Below are 16,692 nucleotides of genomic sequence, written 5' to 3' on the forward strand. Positions count from 1 at the left end.
TAATAACTTAAGAGATAATGGGGAAGAGCCATTTCCTCAAAAATATCTTTTGAAATGGTCAATAGTGAAGTTCGCCAATAACAGTCATGAGCGAAGTTCATTGAGAGATCTTGTGCAAAGTTTACCTAATGATCGTGGGTGAAGTTTGCCAAAACACGGGTGATCCACTTTCTTTGAAACGTGGGTGATGTGGCCCACATGTGTTTTTTAGGGGAAGTTTGCATAAGGATTTGGGCGAACCTTGTGAATAAGCTTGGTTTATCACAGAATCCAACTTGAATACATCTCTCAATTTGACCAACTTCAGGATGCCTTTCGACTTGTCTCAGAGTTTGACTTAGTCCCAAGTACTTTTTGACTCGGATGAGCTTGTTCAGAGTGCATTATGCAATCAAGTTCACTTGCAACTCGAGTGGAATTTGCTATAGCCTAACATGGGCTTGTAATTGAGCCCAACTGAAATGTTGAGCCCGTGGATGTTTACTTTTTGAATTCAAATTTAGTATTAACCTAGGATAAAGTATTGTTTAACCATTGATGGGGCATAAATGTATACCTCTAGAGTTGCAAGTGCACAACCATCAAGTTGTAGTATAAAAAGTTATCGATCCCACAAGAAAGTTATTTGTAGAAGAAAATCAAAATCAATCCTTATATTGTGTGTGTGACAATTAGGAGTGATGGATTTGATTGTGAAGAGATAAAGAGAATGAGAGTGATTATATATAAATAAAAACAAAACAAGATTGATAGTGGAGAGATAAAGAGTATATGCGATAAAGTGTAAGTGTAAACAAAACTAACAAAAGGGAAGAAAAAAAGATGAAGGAAATAAAATCAAGAAACAAATAAGAGAAAATTCAAGAATTAAAAGGAAAATAAAGAAAGTAAAAGATGGATAATTCAATTAGAGATATGAGGAATCTATAATTGAATCCATTTGCTAGTTTCATGTAATTTCTAGAGTTTCTACGAGTACTAGTTCCACATCTTAAAAAAAAGCAATTCCCTAGAGTGTTCTAGCCTCAAGGCGAATCCAAGACTACAAAATCTACTAGAAAAATTAAATCTCCAACCTTAATCAAAAAATCCTCTATCTCACCTATGGGGACTTTGACAGATCTATTAGCTAACTGCAAGGTGCATCTAGTTGGTTTCAGTTCACTTACACCTAGTTGATGGTAGAGTGAATAAGAAAGCAATTTGATACTGACCCCTAAGTCTAAAAGCGCTTTATTAATGTAGGTATTTCTAATGACACATGAAAACCCGAGTCTTTATATTTCAAAGGTATGAGTTTTGAGAGTATATCAGTGATATTAGTAGCCAAAAAGACTTTTTTTGAAATTTTTATTCTTCTCTTCTTAGTGCACAAATCTTTTAAAAATTTTGTATAAGAAGGAATTTGTTCCATTACATCTAACAGAGGAATATTAACCTTAACATACATAAAAGTTTCTAGGATCTTCTCCTCCTGAGTGGAGTGTTTTCTAGGCCTGAGTCTATCTAGGAAGGGAGCAACTGCTTTAAATCAGTCAAAATTAGGCTCAGGTTTGGGTTCGGGTTCTTGGTCATCGGAAAGGAGTGATTTCTGAATCGAGTTATCATAAGGAGAAAAAATTTGTTATAATTCAAGAGTTTGACCTGGAGGTGTTCTAACTTGATTATTGACCTATTTTATGAACCATAGTGAGTGGGTTACATTCACTTGAGCTTCGTAGGATGAACTATATCTTGTGTCCTTAGGGTTGACCATAGGTTGACTCGAAAAAAATTCTCTCTTTCACTCATGGAACTAGCTAGTTGACCAAGTTGGGTTTCTAAGCTAGCTATGGTTTGAGGGTTGGAGTTGAGTATTTTGTCCGGTTGATTGCATAAAGGTATTTAAAGTGTTGACGTTTGAGTTAACATATTTGTGGTTTGTGTAGAGGCTTTGATAATGGTTTCCAAACCTTTTTCCAAAATATTGAGACATTTATCATGATCTAAATTCGGAGGAGTGTGATTTACAACTTGATGATGAGGAGACTGATTTGGATATGGTAGATTTGGTTGTTGAAAATTATTTGTGAATTGAAAGGTATTGTGGTTCCCCTAGGAAATTGTTAGTTTGAAGAGGGAGTGAAGTTTTGATTTCAAAGTAGTTTCCCAAATTCCATGCAAAGTTTGGGTGATTTCTTCAACCTGTATTATATGTTGGAGAAAAAAGAACATTCATGGGACGTTGGAATGCATCGTTAACCTCTCCTAGTGGTTGATTGTTTCCTAAGATAGGACATTCCTCTAAAATGTGAGATGGTGAAAGACAGTTGTGATAGCCTGAGGCAAAAACTTAATTAATTTGAGTTGGAGGTCGTTCTTTAATTTCATGATCTTCTAACCAATGCATGATTGTAGCCATATTTACTTTAGAGGCAATGTTCGTCTCTAGGGATAGACCACTGGATTTGGGTTGGGGAACTGATGAAACTTTGTCATCACAATGTTCCCATTGCATGGTTTTCTTAAATAAACTCTCTAAAAATTCCCAAGCTTCATTGGTATTTTACTTCATGAAATCCCCTTGACACATTGATTCTATGGAAGTTTTTAAAGAATAATCCAGTCCTTCAAAAATAATTTTGAATAATCGTCATTTCTCAAGATCATTGTGTGGACATTGCATATGGAGATCCTTAAATCTATCAAAATAATTCCAATATGGCTCCCCCGAAACAGTAAAAAATTCATCCCAAGTTGAGGTAGAATTTATGGGTAAGCTATATGGTCATTTCTTGGCTTTGTCCTTAAGAGCAAATGGAAAAAATTAAAGCTTGATCGCATCCTAAGATAGTTTCCTAGTCTTAATCATAAGACAAACTTCCTCAAACTTAAAGATAAATATATAAGCATCTTCGACTTTATTTCCTAAGAATTTTGGAAGCATTCCGACATTAGGCATATTCTATTATAGAGAGCACCAAGGGATTCTATGCATCATTCGTGTGTAGCTACTTCTTCAACTCCTGGTCTGGCAAGATCTGAAAAGCTATCTCACTTCCTTCTGTCCATTAATCCCACAAGAATTGGCCTCAAATGCTAATGTTGGAATGTGATTCCTATTCTTATAGGATGCATTAACCCTCCTCGGGCATTAACATGTTTATGTAATGTGATCTAAGCTCAAAATTAGTTCCATTGACTTTGGGTAGCTTAATGCAGGATGAGATTGTATTCCTAGTTGGGTAACACATACCTTGAAGAATCGGTGGATTAGAATTATTCATTTCTTCAAAAATTAGTTCAAAATGGATTAAACGATTGATATTACCCGTAATCCATCCATACATACACTAAGGCAAATTTTTTGTTTTTTAAAAAATATTTAACTAAAAAATTCTATGATAAATAAAATTTATTTTTTTTAAGGAATACTAAAAAAATTTCTAAAAGATAATGAGAAAGAGAAAAAAGATAAAATAAAAATCTATCTAAAACAAATCAAAACCAATCACTTGTGTCAATCACTCCAAATTCTAGGGTTAAGCCTAAACTCAGCCAGACCAACTCCTAACCAAAAACTCCCTTAGTAAAAAGATTAAAGTTTACTCGGTTAGCCAGATAAGGATAGTACTAGAGGGAGATCAAATGTCAATTAAGTATCTCGCTCCTTACGAAGCGCTTTACACAATCCCTAGATCTTGCCTTAGACACCAACTAATTCAAGTAAATTTAAACTGGTTCACTTAGAGATTTCTTGTTCCTTAATGCGCTTGAATCCTTAGGGACCAATGTCTAATGAGTTTTAAAGGGCTTGGGTTTGTGTAGTGAGCAATTAGTGATTTGTGGGCTAAGGAAATATCTTGATTAGAGGGTATTTGCCCTTAAGAATGTTTTTAAGTGTGTGTCAAATCAAGATGCTTAAATGGCTTGGGTGAATTCCTACTACTATACAATGCAATCCTAGTAATTAAAAGCAACTACAAAGGATGCAAAAAATCTTTTTTTAATTAGGGTTAACAATCAAACAAATGTGAGGAAGAGAGATATTATTTGAATTTATTATCTTGTTAGTAAATATTCAAGTGGAGGGTGAATTTTATTATGGTTGACAAAAATAAAATTAACGGGACATAAATGTATATATCTAGAGTTGCAAGTGCACAACCATTAAGTTATAATATAAAAAGTTGTCGATCCTACGAGGAAGGTGCTTGTAGGAGAAAATTAAAATTGCTTCTAATATTGTGTGTGTGACAATTAGGAGTGATGAATGTGATTGTGGAGAGATAAAGAGAGTGAGATTGATTTTATGTAAATAAAAACAAAACAATATTAAGAGTGGAGAGATAAAGAGTAGATGTGATAAAGTGTAAGTGTAAACAAAACTACAAAAAGGAAGAAAAAAGATGAAGGAAATAAAATCAAGAAACAAATGAGAGAAAAGTCAAGAATAAAGCGGAAAATAAAGAAAATAAAAGACAAAGAATTTAATTAAAGATATGAGGAATCTAGAATTGAATCCACTAGCTAGTTTCATGTAATTTCTAGAGTTCCACAAGTACTATGTGACGATCCTATTTTTACACATGGCTGCAGTCCAAGGTGAACCCACAGATGTTAAACTTACCATGCACTCACACTGTACAACAACACTTTTCACCATCACATTAATATCTCTCTAGTGGAATCAACAATTGGTGTAGGTATAAAACAGGCGAAATACAAGAAACAAATGCATTAGTCATGATGTAGAAAGAGATATCTAATAAATATGATAATGTCTTAACTGAATAAACTGTATAAAACTAAAGTCCGAAATAAATATGAAGTGTCTTAATATGAGTCAACTGAAAATAAACTAAGGCACACAGCCTTTGCAAGATAAAATACAAATCTCTAAATGTCTGAAAGAAAATATCAAGTATGATGGAGTCTCATCTACTAAAAACAAGTGACAATGACTATACTGGAAGTCTGTCATCCTGTGACACTTTGGAACTCTGAGCTACTGCCTGAAAGGAATTGGAAAAAAAGGGAAATAACAAGAGCGTCAGAGTGCTACAGCAAGATCATCTCCACCCGTCCCCAGGAGAACGGCTACTAGATGTGATGGAGGCTCTATCTATTAATCATAGTCCACCTATATCAGGGATTTTATGGAGATTAATCTGTGGAATTAAACACTAAATGAATAACGACACTAATGAAAATACCGCAAACAAGCAAACACCAAGATTTAACGTGGTTCGACAAATCGTTCCTACACCTACGGGACAATCCAGAGAGAAATATTTTACTATGAATCAAGAGTACAATCCTTCCAAGTTACACCTAAACTTGAGGACTTAATCACAAGAGAAAGATACAGTATTACCTCTACGACACCAAAATCCTAAAACCCGTCTTACCAAAACACCCGTGGAGAAATCAACATCGTATCCTCAACATCGTCATCATTTTGAAGACAATGACTTTTGAATCACTACAATCGGACAACCGAGCTATCAGAAATTTGAACTTTTCTCTCTTTTTCTCTCTTCACTTTTTTTTTTCTTCTTGGTTACTGTTCACGGTACTGTAGTTGAGGAATTGATTTCAGTGATCTAATAAATAGAATTCTCTAAATTTATTCCTATTATAACTAGATCCTCCAAATCCTCTTCTAGATGGAATTTTAATTCATGTGGACCTTATATTGAGTTGGACCCACAACACTTCTATTTTAAAGATCTAAAATCTTAATGTTCCTTCTCATTTCCAATCTTCCTGTGGAATAGATAAGGGCTACCTCCCGAGGTAATTTCTTGTTCCAATATCGTGGTTGCAATTTGTTTGAATATGTTGTAAAGAAAATTGTCCCTTATTTAAGTACCCATCAATTCTGGCTTCCTTCATGCTTAGTACGTCTTTTTTAAGGTAACTGCGTATTTCCCCTTTTGCCATTCGATGATCTGATCCCTGTCCCTTCTACTTTTCGTTTTTTCATTCGTGGTTTGAATTTGGATTTGTTGTGATTATTTTCTTCAGAATTATGGCGGTCATGTCTGTGAGGCTCAGAAGCCTCGATTTCCCCTTGTGGAGCTGTTCCTCGCCATTGTTGAGACCTGCACTACTCAAAGAGTAATACAGAGAAGAAGAAAACTGGAATAGTTGGTTCCTCGCCATTGTTGAGACCTGCACTACTCAAAGAGTAATACAGAGAAGAAGAAAACTGGAATAGTTGAAAGAAAAAGAGAGATAAGGAAGTGAGATGTCAAAGAGTAATACAGAGAAGAAGAAAACTGGAATAGTTGAAAGAAAAAGAGAGATAAGGAAGTGAGATGAACTGAGACAGAGATTGAGGAGAAAAAGGAGATTCTTATTCAATCATTCATACTGCTTTTGGTGTTACATTCTCTCCTTTATACAACTCTGTTTCAAAACAAAACAAGAAAACGTGCACAAAAACGTGCACACACTGTAACAGTTTAACAAACTTAACAGAAACAGTTAAACTGTTTCTAACTAACTCCTTAACTAACTCCTAAACATTTATTACAGCTCAAGGTGATAAATGACATCCTCTTAAGTCTTGTAGACCCTTTTGTAGACCCTTCAAAGCTCTCGTGTACATCCCAGTGATGTTTCTTCATGCACCTGTATTAGACAACACTTGAGAGGTTGCCAACTCCTTGGAAGTTCCTTCCGTGCCTGACAACTCCCCCCTCCTTAATTTCGACCTTGCCTCAAGGTCAAAGGTAGGAAATCTCTTTACAATATCCCAGTAATTTTCCCATGTAGAATCCAAAGAGGACCTTTGCTTCCATTTGATTAGCACCTGAGATGTCAACTTTCTCCCCTCAACCACTGATCTCCTGTCAATAATTTCTTCTGGTTCATCAACCAACTCAGTAACATAACTGGGAAAATTATTCTGGAGTATAACATCAGTCCCTATCTTCTTTTTGAGCTGAGAAACATGGAAGACTGGATGAATCTGGGCCTGACTAGGTAGAGCCAACTTGTAAGCAACTTCACCAATCCTTTCAACAACCTGGTATGGTCCATAATACTTTGGAGAAAGTTTATGAGGTTTGTGAGAAGAAATATTAAGCTGTCTATAGGGCTGAAGCTTAAGGAATACCCAATTCCCCACCTCAAAGCTTCTCTCACTCCTATATTTGTCAATAAACTTCTTCATCTATTCAGGTGTTTTCTTCATACTGTCCTTCAGAAACTACAAAGCCACATCCCTAGAAAAGAGGGCTTCATCCACTGATTCTACTTTACAACTTTTGGGAATATAAGAGAGCAAGGAAGGAGGGGGTCTACCATAAACAGCCTCAAAGGGGGTAGTGTTTGTAGATACTCGTATTATACCAAAACTCAGCTAGCGGAAGCCATTTACCCCACTCCTTTGGTTTATGGCAACAAAAACACCTCAAGTAACCCTCCAACTGCTTATTAATCACTTCCATTTGCCCATCAGTCTGAGGGTGATATGCTGAGCTGAACTTTAACTGGCTCCCATGTATTTTGAACAGTTCCTTCCAAAACAAACTGGTGAACAAAGGGTCTCTGTCACTGACTATCGACTTAGGCATTCCATGAAGTTTGAATATCCCCTCAAAGAATACCCTTGCCACAGATTGAGTAGTATAAGGATGAGCTAATGCAAAGAAATGAGCATACTTAGAAAGTCTATCAACCACTACCAATATGACTGAATGTGTTTCACTTTTTGGCAGTTTAGTGATAAAATCCATGGATATCTCTTCCCATACATAGTCTGGAGTTGGTAAGGGTTGTAAGAGTCCGGGATATGCCACATTCTCCCCCTTGGCTCTTTGACAAACATCACAAGCCTGGACATATTGTTGCATATCTTTCTTCATTCCTTTCCAAATAAAAACCATCCTTAACCTATGCAGAATTCTGGTAATCCCAGAATGTCCTGCAGTAGGGCTATCATGGTGATCTTGAAGTAAGGAAGATTTCAGATTATGAGCAGTAGGACTAACTAGAATCTTGCCCTTATAGTAATAGATCCCATCCTTCTTAGAATACTCCTCAGAGATAGCTTGATCCTATTGTAATTTTTCCTCCAATTCTCTGAAGAAAGGGTCAGTAGCACACATTTGCTTGATATCCTCTAACCAACTACTGCTAACAGTGGATATTGCTGAAACTTCTACACCATCTTTATTGTCCTCATAAACTCTAGATAACCCATATGCAACCTTATTCAGTCTACCAGGTTTATATTCTACAATATAGTCATATCCATGAAATTTTGCTAGCCATTTATTTTGAATACCTGTATGTATCCTTTGCTCAAGAAGATATTTAAGGCTCTGATGATCAGTTCTGATCACAAAACTCCTTCCCAACAAGTATTGTTGTCACCTTTTTGTAGATAGAATTAGAACTAATAGCTCTTTCTCATAGGTTGACAATAAAACATTCTTCCCCTTTAATGCAAAACTGAAATAAACAATAGGTCTCTCTTTGCATTAACACAGCCACCACTCCTGTACCAGATGCATCACACTCAATCACAAAAGCAATATTGAAATCAGGCATAGCTAGGACTGGTGAATTGGTGAGGGCAATTTTAAGAGAATTGAAGGCTTCTTCAGCACATGCATTCCAAGCAAAATTTCCTTTCTTCAATAGATGAGTTAAGGTTTGTGCTATGGTTCCAAACCCCTTAATAAACTTTCTGTAATACCCAGCTAAACCCAGAAATACTCTCAACCCTTTAAGTGTCTGAGGTAGTGGCAAACTCATAATAGCCTGAATCTTATTTGGATCCACACTAACCCCTGTTTGTGACACAATATGTCCCAGGTATTCAACTTGCTTCTGTCCAAAGCTACACTTTGACAACTTTGCAACTAACTGGTGACTCTTTAAGATGTGAAATACTTGCCTCAAATGGTTGAGATGTTCCTTCCATCCCCTACTGTACACCAATATATCATCAAAAAACCAACACATACTTCCTGAGAAAGCTTTTGAAGATAGAATTCATTAGAGCCTGAAATGTAGATGGAGCATTAGTGAGGCCAAAGGGCATGACTAAAAATTCAAAGTGCCCACTATGTGTCCTGAATGCAGTCTTTGGAATGTCAGATGCACACATCCTTATTTGATGATATCCTGATTTCAAGTCTAATTTGGAAAAAAACTGAGTTCCATGTAACTCATCCAACAGCTCATCAATGAGTGGAATGGGAAATTTGTCTTTGATTGTGGCCTTGTTGAGTGCTCTATAATCTATACACATTCTCCAACTTCCATCAGACTTCTTAACCATCACTACTGGTGAAGAGAAGGGACTATGGCTGGGTCTGATAATTCCCCTTTTCAACATTTCCTCAATTTGTTTTTCAATTTCTTCTTTTAGGAAGTGTGCATGCCTATAAGTCCTAATACATACTGGTTTAGTTCTAGTTTCTAGGGGTATTTTGTAGTCTATATCCCTATGAGGAGGAATTTGAGGAAGTTCCTGGAATACCATCTGAAACTCCCGTATCAAGTTGTGCATGTCTGCATGAAGGTCTTCAACATTAGCCCCTATGGTGGATTCCTGTAAGTTCACACTACATAATTGAATCAGATACCCCTCTTCTTGTTCCCTGAAATTATTGCCAATGGCCTTCTCATTAACCAACTGCATCTCCTCTGGAATTACTCCTTGCAAAGTTCTCTTCACTCCTTCACTCATAAAGGTCACCTGTAATTTCTTAAAATTCAGGGTGATATCCTCAAGTGTTTTCATCCAATCTGCTCCCAAAACAATCTGGCTCCCTCCTATAGGGATAACCAACAGGTTGACTTGAATTTTTACCCCCTGACAGTCCAGTAGTACTTCTGGGCACACCCCAACTCCTTTGATTAATTCTCCACTAGCCACTAACACATTGAAGTGTTAGGTCTCATATTATGAGCCTACATCTTCTAATCTTGTTTTGATGATTACAAACAATTCCTAATATTGTTTGTCTAGTGTTTATGTTTCTTATTAGGTATTCTAGACAAACAATGAGTTGGAGGATGGATGGAATTGTGCATTCACGATCATATCCAATGGAGGTTGGCGGAGTAGTGGTTGAAGCCTTGCAATTCATGTTAAAGATCCAAGTCAAGCTTCATCCGTAAGTGTACCAAGATAGAGCTTCGTTGAAGATCATCAAGCTTGGGTAATTTAGTTTAGTTTTTATATTATGTGTGTTAGTACTTTAAGCTCAATTATATACACACATACACGTTTTGTTTTTTGTATATATATATAGTTATATATATACATATATGTTTTGGTTTAGCTATATGGATATGAAATAATATATATCTTCATATATACTTTTATATGTTTCATTTTTGGTTTATATGGTTTATAGACTTAACAACTATAGTTTATACTTTTTATCAAGTCTATAAATTCATTTTACAAAGTTTCAAAACATGGTTTATGTCAAATATCAAAAAACATGTATGTTTACTTTTCATGTTATTGGACATATTTGAAAAATAATGAGTTTTCACATTTGGGAAGTGCAATTCTAAAAATTCTTTTTGTAACATGTTCGTTTACATGTTTACAATGATTTCCCAAAGTTTTATAATTTTTGGAATTTATTTGTTATTTTTAAAGACACTTTTAAAATCAAATTCTCAGCATGTACAATGCCTGTGCACGTTTATAAGTCGACTTATCAGAGTTGACAAGTCGACTTATGAAATGCTCTGGAATGTGCAAAAACTCTCTGCCAAGTCGACTTATTCGAACTGTTAAGTCGACTTAGACTAAGTCGACTTATACCATTTTACAAGTCGACTTATGTGCTGATTTTTGTGTGTTATTTTCATCTGGCAAGTCGACTTACGTTTTTATACCAAGTCGACTTATACCAATTCGACTATAAGTCGACTTATAAATATGACCGTTGAACAGTAACGGCTATTTTACAGATCTGTTTTTGTCACGCCCCGATTCCCAAAATACACGGGAATCGGAACGTGAACAAGCCCGCGACGTATTAGATTGAGAAGAATATACACTATCATTTTTTTTCTCTTTTATTTTCTTCTCAATCCAATACGCTAAGCGTCTAGAAATAAATACAACGTGAAGTCACAGGTCCCCGATCACACATAGCAAGAATATAAAGACAATCCAGAATAAAAATAGACATATCATCAATGGTAAATCATCCCAGACATAAAATATGGGTCCAACATACCCTTATTACAAAACAGTCCAACTAAAAAATAAGAAATACATAGTCCATAAAGAAAGTACTGTTAAAATACTAAATCCATCATCAACTAGAGAAAAGTACGGTAAAAAGGTTTTAATGTTCATCTGCTACTACAGAGAAAACTATTGCGCTTCAGATTGTTCTTCTACTCCACCTGCGAGGCACTCCCACTGAGAATCTTCTGGTTCTTGCACGATTCCGAACTGAGGCTGTACGTCTCCTAAATCTGACGTACACCCAGAAAATAGGAGTACGTCAGCGTGTGAAACACACGGCAAGATCCCCCAAGGCAAGAACAAATACAATAACAGTATTGATAATATATGTGTGGTTAATGCGATAACAGAAATAGAAATAGAACATGTGATGATAGTAATAACGATAGAGGCATGCAACTGGAATACTAATAATCAAAAGAATCCAAAAATCAACCAAGTGACAAGATCATGCAGGTAGCGATCAGAAAACATCCAAGCAACAAGGTCATACAATAGATGGAATTAATACTTAAAAATCTACAACAATCCTCAGGTAACTGACTAATCGTAAATCACGAATATCCCAACTCCTCAGACCCACCCCAGAGTGAAACGATCCACTAGTGCGAGCCTGAAAAATACCAACAACCACGATATCATTGTTCCTCAGACCCACCCCAGAGTGAAACGATCCACTAGTGCGAGCCTGAAAAATACCAACAACCACGATATCATTGTTCCTCAGACCCACCCCAGAGTGAAACGATCCACTGGTGCGAGCCTGGAAAATACCAAACATCCACATATCACTGCTCCTCAGACCCACCCCAGAGTGAAACGATCCACTGGTGCGAGCCTGGAAAATAATCAACAACCACGATACACAATCACGATATCACTGCTCCTCAGACCCACCCCAGAGTGAAACGATCCACTGGTGTGAGCCTGGAAAATACCCATCCACATCCGACCATATGTACCAAGAATTCCTCATCCTAACTCTTCTCGCTTTCCTAAGTCAACAATCATAATCCACACTATAACTCGGGTTCACCACCTAAACTCAGTCAACAACCCACACATGTCACTAGGTTTGTTCATGACGCACAATGCCACTAAGTCATGAACTACTAATGTTCTCAAACACATCAACAAATCATGAATACAGTATGGCATGTTAAATATGGTTAAGCAGGTATATGAAGCAGAAATGAGAACTATAATAAACATGAAATGCATAAACAGTTACTACAACATGAATACATACAAAAAGGACTTCATCACTACTGGAATATCCAAACTTACGTATTTTCTAGAATAATAATACGGTAGGAAGGAAACTAGAAACCGATGTCGTTTTGCACATGAAATATCGCGCTCTACGGCGATCAGTCATACTATGATAAATAAATATTCTTTTTCTCAAAATAATTCTTTTAATCATGACAATTATTCAAAAATACTTTTTACTCAAAATAAGTTATTTTCACTAAATATGTTCCTTTAGAAAAATATTTTCATCATCATAATAAATACTAAAAATGCATTCTTTCTTTGAGACAGTCCGAAATTAATCGTAAATCAATTTTGACCTATCTAATCACAACGATTAATTTTTGTACTATAGAATATTCACCGAAAATGTAACCGTTAGCTGCACATATGATATTAAATTGGCACGAACTAAACTATACTTGTACAAAATAATTCATACCGTAAAAAATAAATTAAAACAAGATAGTGGCAAGAGGGATCTTGCCTCGGGGTTTCGTCGAACGGATCGACGACTGACGGCGAAGGCCAGGCGGCGAGCTCGGGTCGGATCTGACGTGGGGAGCGCGGCGTCCGAAGAAACTCCGGCGAGGGGCTGTCCAGCGACGATAACGACGTCAGGGAGGCTGCCCGGGGCTGGTCACGGACTGCGTCGGCAGCAAGGCTCGGCGAGAGGCGGGGTCGACGGGGCGGCACGGCTGGGTGCGACTCTTGAGGAGGACTGGGTAAGTGAGCGGTTGGAGCTCCGCGGCGATTAGCTCGGCTGGGGGTGGCCGTCTCGAGCTCGGTGCAGGCGGACGTTCGGATCCGGGCTGCGATTGCTGAGGAAGCCCGAGGGAGATTCGGAGAGTGGGGCTCGACGGAGGACGGAGGAGGGGAGCAGGCGGGGCTAGCGGCTGAGGCGATAGAGCCGGTGTCGAAGGCAGAGGCTGGTTGAGAGCGAGGCGGACGTGTGCGGCGGCGGCAGCGGTGTCCGTGTAAGGCGGGTCGGTTCGGGTGTGTGGGAGGAGGATGAGGGGGGATCGGATGAGGTCGGAGCGGAACTCCGGCGGCTTGGACTGGGCGGTTCCAGGTGGTTGGTTCGTGCTTGGAGGCGGAGCAAGAGGGTGGTCAGGTTCGGTGCTGGGAGGAGGAAGAAGAAGAAAAAATGGTTTTCTTTTGGTGAACAGTTGGAGAGAGAGAGAGAGAGAGAGAGAGAGGGGTACGGTGGAGATAAAGAAGGTTTATTTTATGGAAGGGGAGAGAAATATGGGAATAAAAAAAAGGAAGGTGTATTATGTGATATGATTTGAATTGATTGGGGAAAATTTGGAAGGAATTCAAATTCAAATTAGAGGAAAAATAAGAGAGGGAAAATTCGAAATTTTCATATAATATTTTGAATTATATTAATAATTAACCATATAAGAACATTAATAAATAATTAACAGCTAAATATTTATATATTTACATATGTACTAATATACTAAGCTCAGGTTTACATTAATAATAACAAGGTCACTAATAATATTAGCTACCAAAAGATTATATATAAAATCATTAAACCAATATTTAGCAGAATTAATAAATACAAGACTATATATTTTATTATTTATTTATTTTGAAAACTCAAAAAATTCTAGAATTTAGGAAAAGTATTAATAAAATATAATATAATATTTTAAATACTAGAAAATTTTATTTAAATACGTATCAAAATTTACGGTTGTTACAGTTTTTGTGTGGGTTTTTGGTCATTTCCTTGGGGGTTTTGGCTGATGTCTTAGGTTGTTATAAATACCCCATTGCATTTACTTCTCCCACCAACCAAGAGAATTGTTTAAACAAGTTTAAGGGTGTTTTGTGTTTGTTTAAAAGAGTGTTTAAGATTTTGGTTTGTGAAAATAATTTCACAAGGGCTTGAGGAGATAATCGTTAGTGTTTGAGCTTCAAATCATCTCTCTCTCACTCTTCTCATTTATTGGAGAAGTTTTCTAAACTCAATCTAGTTTTACATTTTATTGTTTGATTATCATTTTATTAAGCTAGTGTTTATATTGAGTTTAGTTGATTTTATTTATCTCTTTGTACACACACAACCATTGAGCTTATTGTATTTGCATACATTGTATAATTAGGTTGTGGGATTGTGTGACTTAGAGAGTGAGCCTACATTGAGTTCTCATCTATTGTAAAGAACAAATTTGTTGTATTGTGAGCCTAATTGTGAGGAACACTTTGTATTACACTAGTACACCAAGAGGAGTGTGTGGTGAGAGACGGGGTTGTCCCAAGAGGAGTAGGGTAGGTGATAATGCCTAGAGAGAGGTTATAATTCCTAACACTTGAGGGAGACACGGGCTAGAGACCAACACTTGAGGTGGTAGTTAGTGTAGTTACATTGTGAGTAATTGTAAAGTTTTCGGTTAGCTAGAAAACCGTATTGTGAGGTGTAAACGTTTTTCGGGTAAGCATAGAAAACCCAGTGTGATAGTGAAGATCTCCTCGAGGTGAGGAGCAGGGACGTAGGTCAGGCGGACCGAACCTCGTGAACATATCGTTTTGTTTGTGTTTGCATTGACGCACTTATTTTCATATTTATATTGCCTTTGTCAATTGCTCATTGTTTATTTTACCCACTATCTAGTTTTGTTTGTTCACCCTTGTGTTAACTTGTATATCCTTGCTCACATATTGTTCATAAGTCATTTGCTAGGATATATTTGTTAATAAGTTTTAAATTGGCATAAATCGGATTAGATTAGCATAAACCCTATTCATCCCCCTCTAGGGTTTCTTCCTAGCGGTATTAGAGTACTTTCAATTGGTATCAGAGCTTGGTACTCTTGATTAGAGGCTTAATCGCCTAGAGTCAAAGTTCCTTGTTCTCATTATTGTTGCTAATCTTGCTTTGATATTATTTATTTTGCTTGCCCATACATTATAAATATGTATGATAATTTTAGTTTTGGCTACGATACAAATGTTGCTCCTAGATATAGTAACTTCCCCTATGAACAATAGTGTGGTAGATTCAAAATCTTTGTTGAGTCTAAAAATATAGATTTATGGGAAGTTATTGACAATGCATATATTGTGCCCACTTTGGAGAAATCCAAGTGGAGCAAACATGACAAGAAAATGTTTACTATGAACAAGTTAGTGTTAGAATTTATGCATAAAGCTTTTGGTCCTATTATTTCTAACGAACTTGCTCATTTTGATAGTGCTTACACAATTTGGAAATTATTTGAAGCAAATCAAGGGAACTTAGAGGCGATCCGACGATCTTTGGCGGCTCCCTCTACAAGTTCACAAGGAGCCTCATCATGCACACGGCCACTAGGCGATAGCCCTAGTGAGGTATACGAGTCCGATAACGATGATGATCTTACTATTGATGAACTCACACATGGCTATGGATTATTGATGCATGATTATAAGAAATTACAACGTAGCTATATTGAATTAAAAATCAAGCATGTCGAAATGAAATCCTCTCATGAAACACTAGCCACTAAGTTTGATCTCATTGCAAATGAAAATATAAATCTCAAAAATTGTAATGAAAAATTAAAATTGGAAAATGCTATTTTGTTTCATGAAAAATATGATGAAATGTTAGAAGTTGAGAACATTAGAAAAGAGCTTAATTCTTTCAAAATTGATCATGCATGCTCTACTTCTAATAACAATGCTTATGTGAAAAATGATGAGTTGAATCAAGTTAGAAATAGAATATCCACTTTAGATTCAACATTAAAAACTTGCATTGTTAATAACAACAAGCTTATGGACTTGTGTGCAAAGTCCCACAAAAATATTTCCAAGAAACCTATTTACTATGCACACAAGTATAACAAAATTTACAAATGTTCTATTTGCGATCGTAAAGGCCATGTTGCTAAATTTTGTTATAATACACAAAAGCCTAACAAGCCTAATCATGTTTGTGCATCCCATCAAGCTTCATCATCACACACACATGCATATGCATCATTTTCTCATCATAAGCATGCTAGTGTGTTTAAATGTGATCATTGTGGTCGTTTTGGCCATTTGGCAAACTTTTGCTTTGACTTAAAAAGGATTTCACATTTGCCAAATGTTTCTAATAGACCACAAAAGTTTATGTGTAGTGTTTGTGGTAGGTTTGGACACTTAGCGAAATTTTGCTTTGATTTACAAAATATTTCAAAATCGCAAGTTGTTTCAAAAGAACTACCTTCGTTTAAAAA

This window comes from Asparagus officinalis, chromosome 8, assembly GCF_001876935.1.
Source record: "Asparagus officinalis chromosome 8, Aspof.V1, whole genome shotgun sequence".
Taxonomy (NCBI): Eukaryota; Viridiplantae; Streptophyta; class Magnoliopsida; order Asparagales; family Asparagaceae; genus Asparagus; species Asparagus officinalis.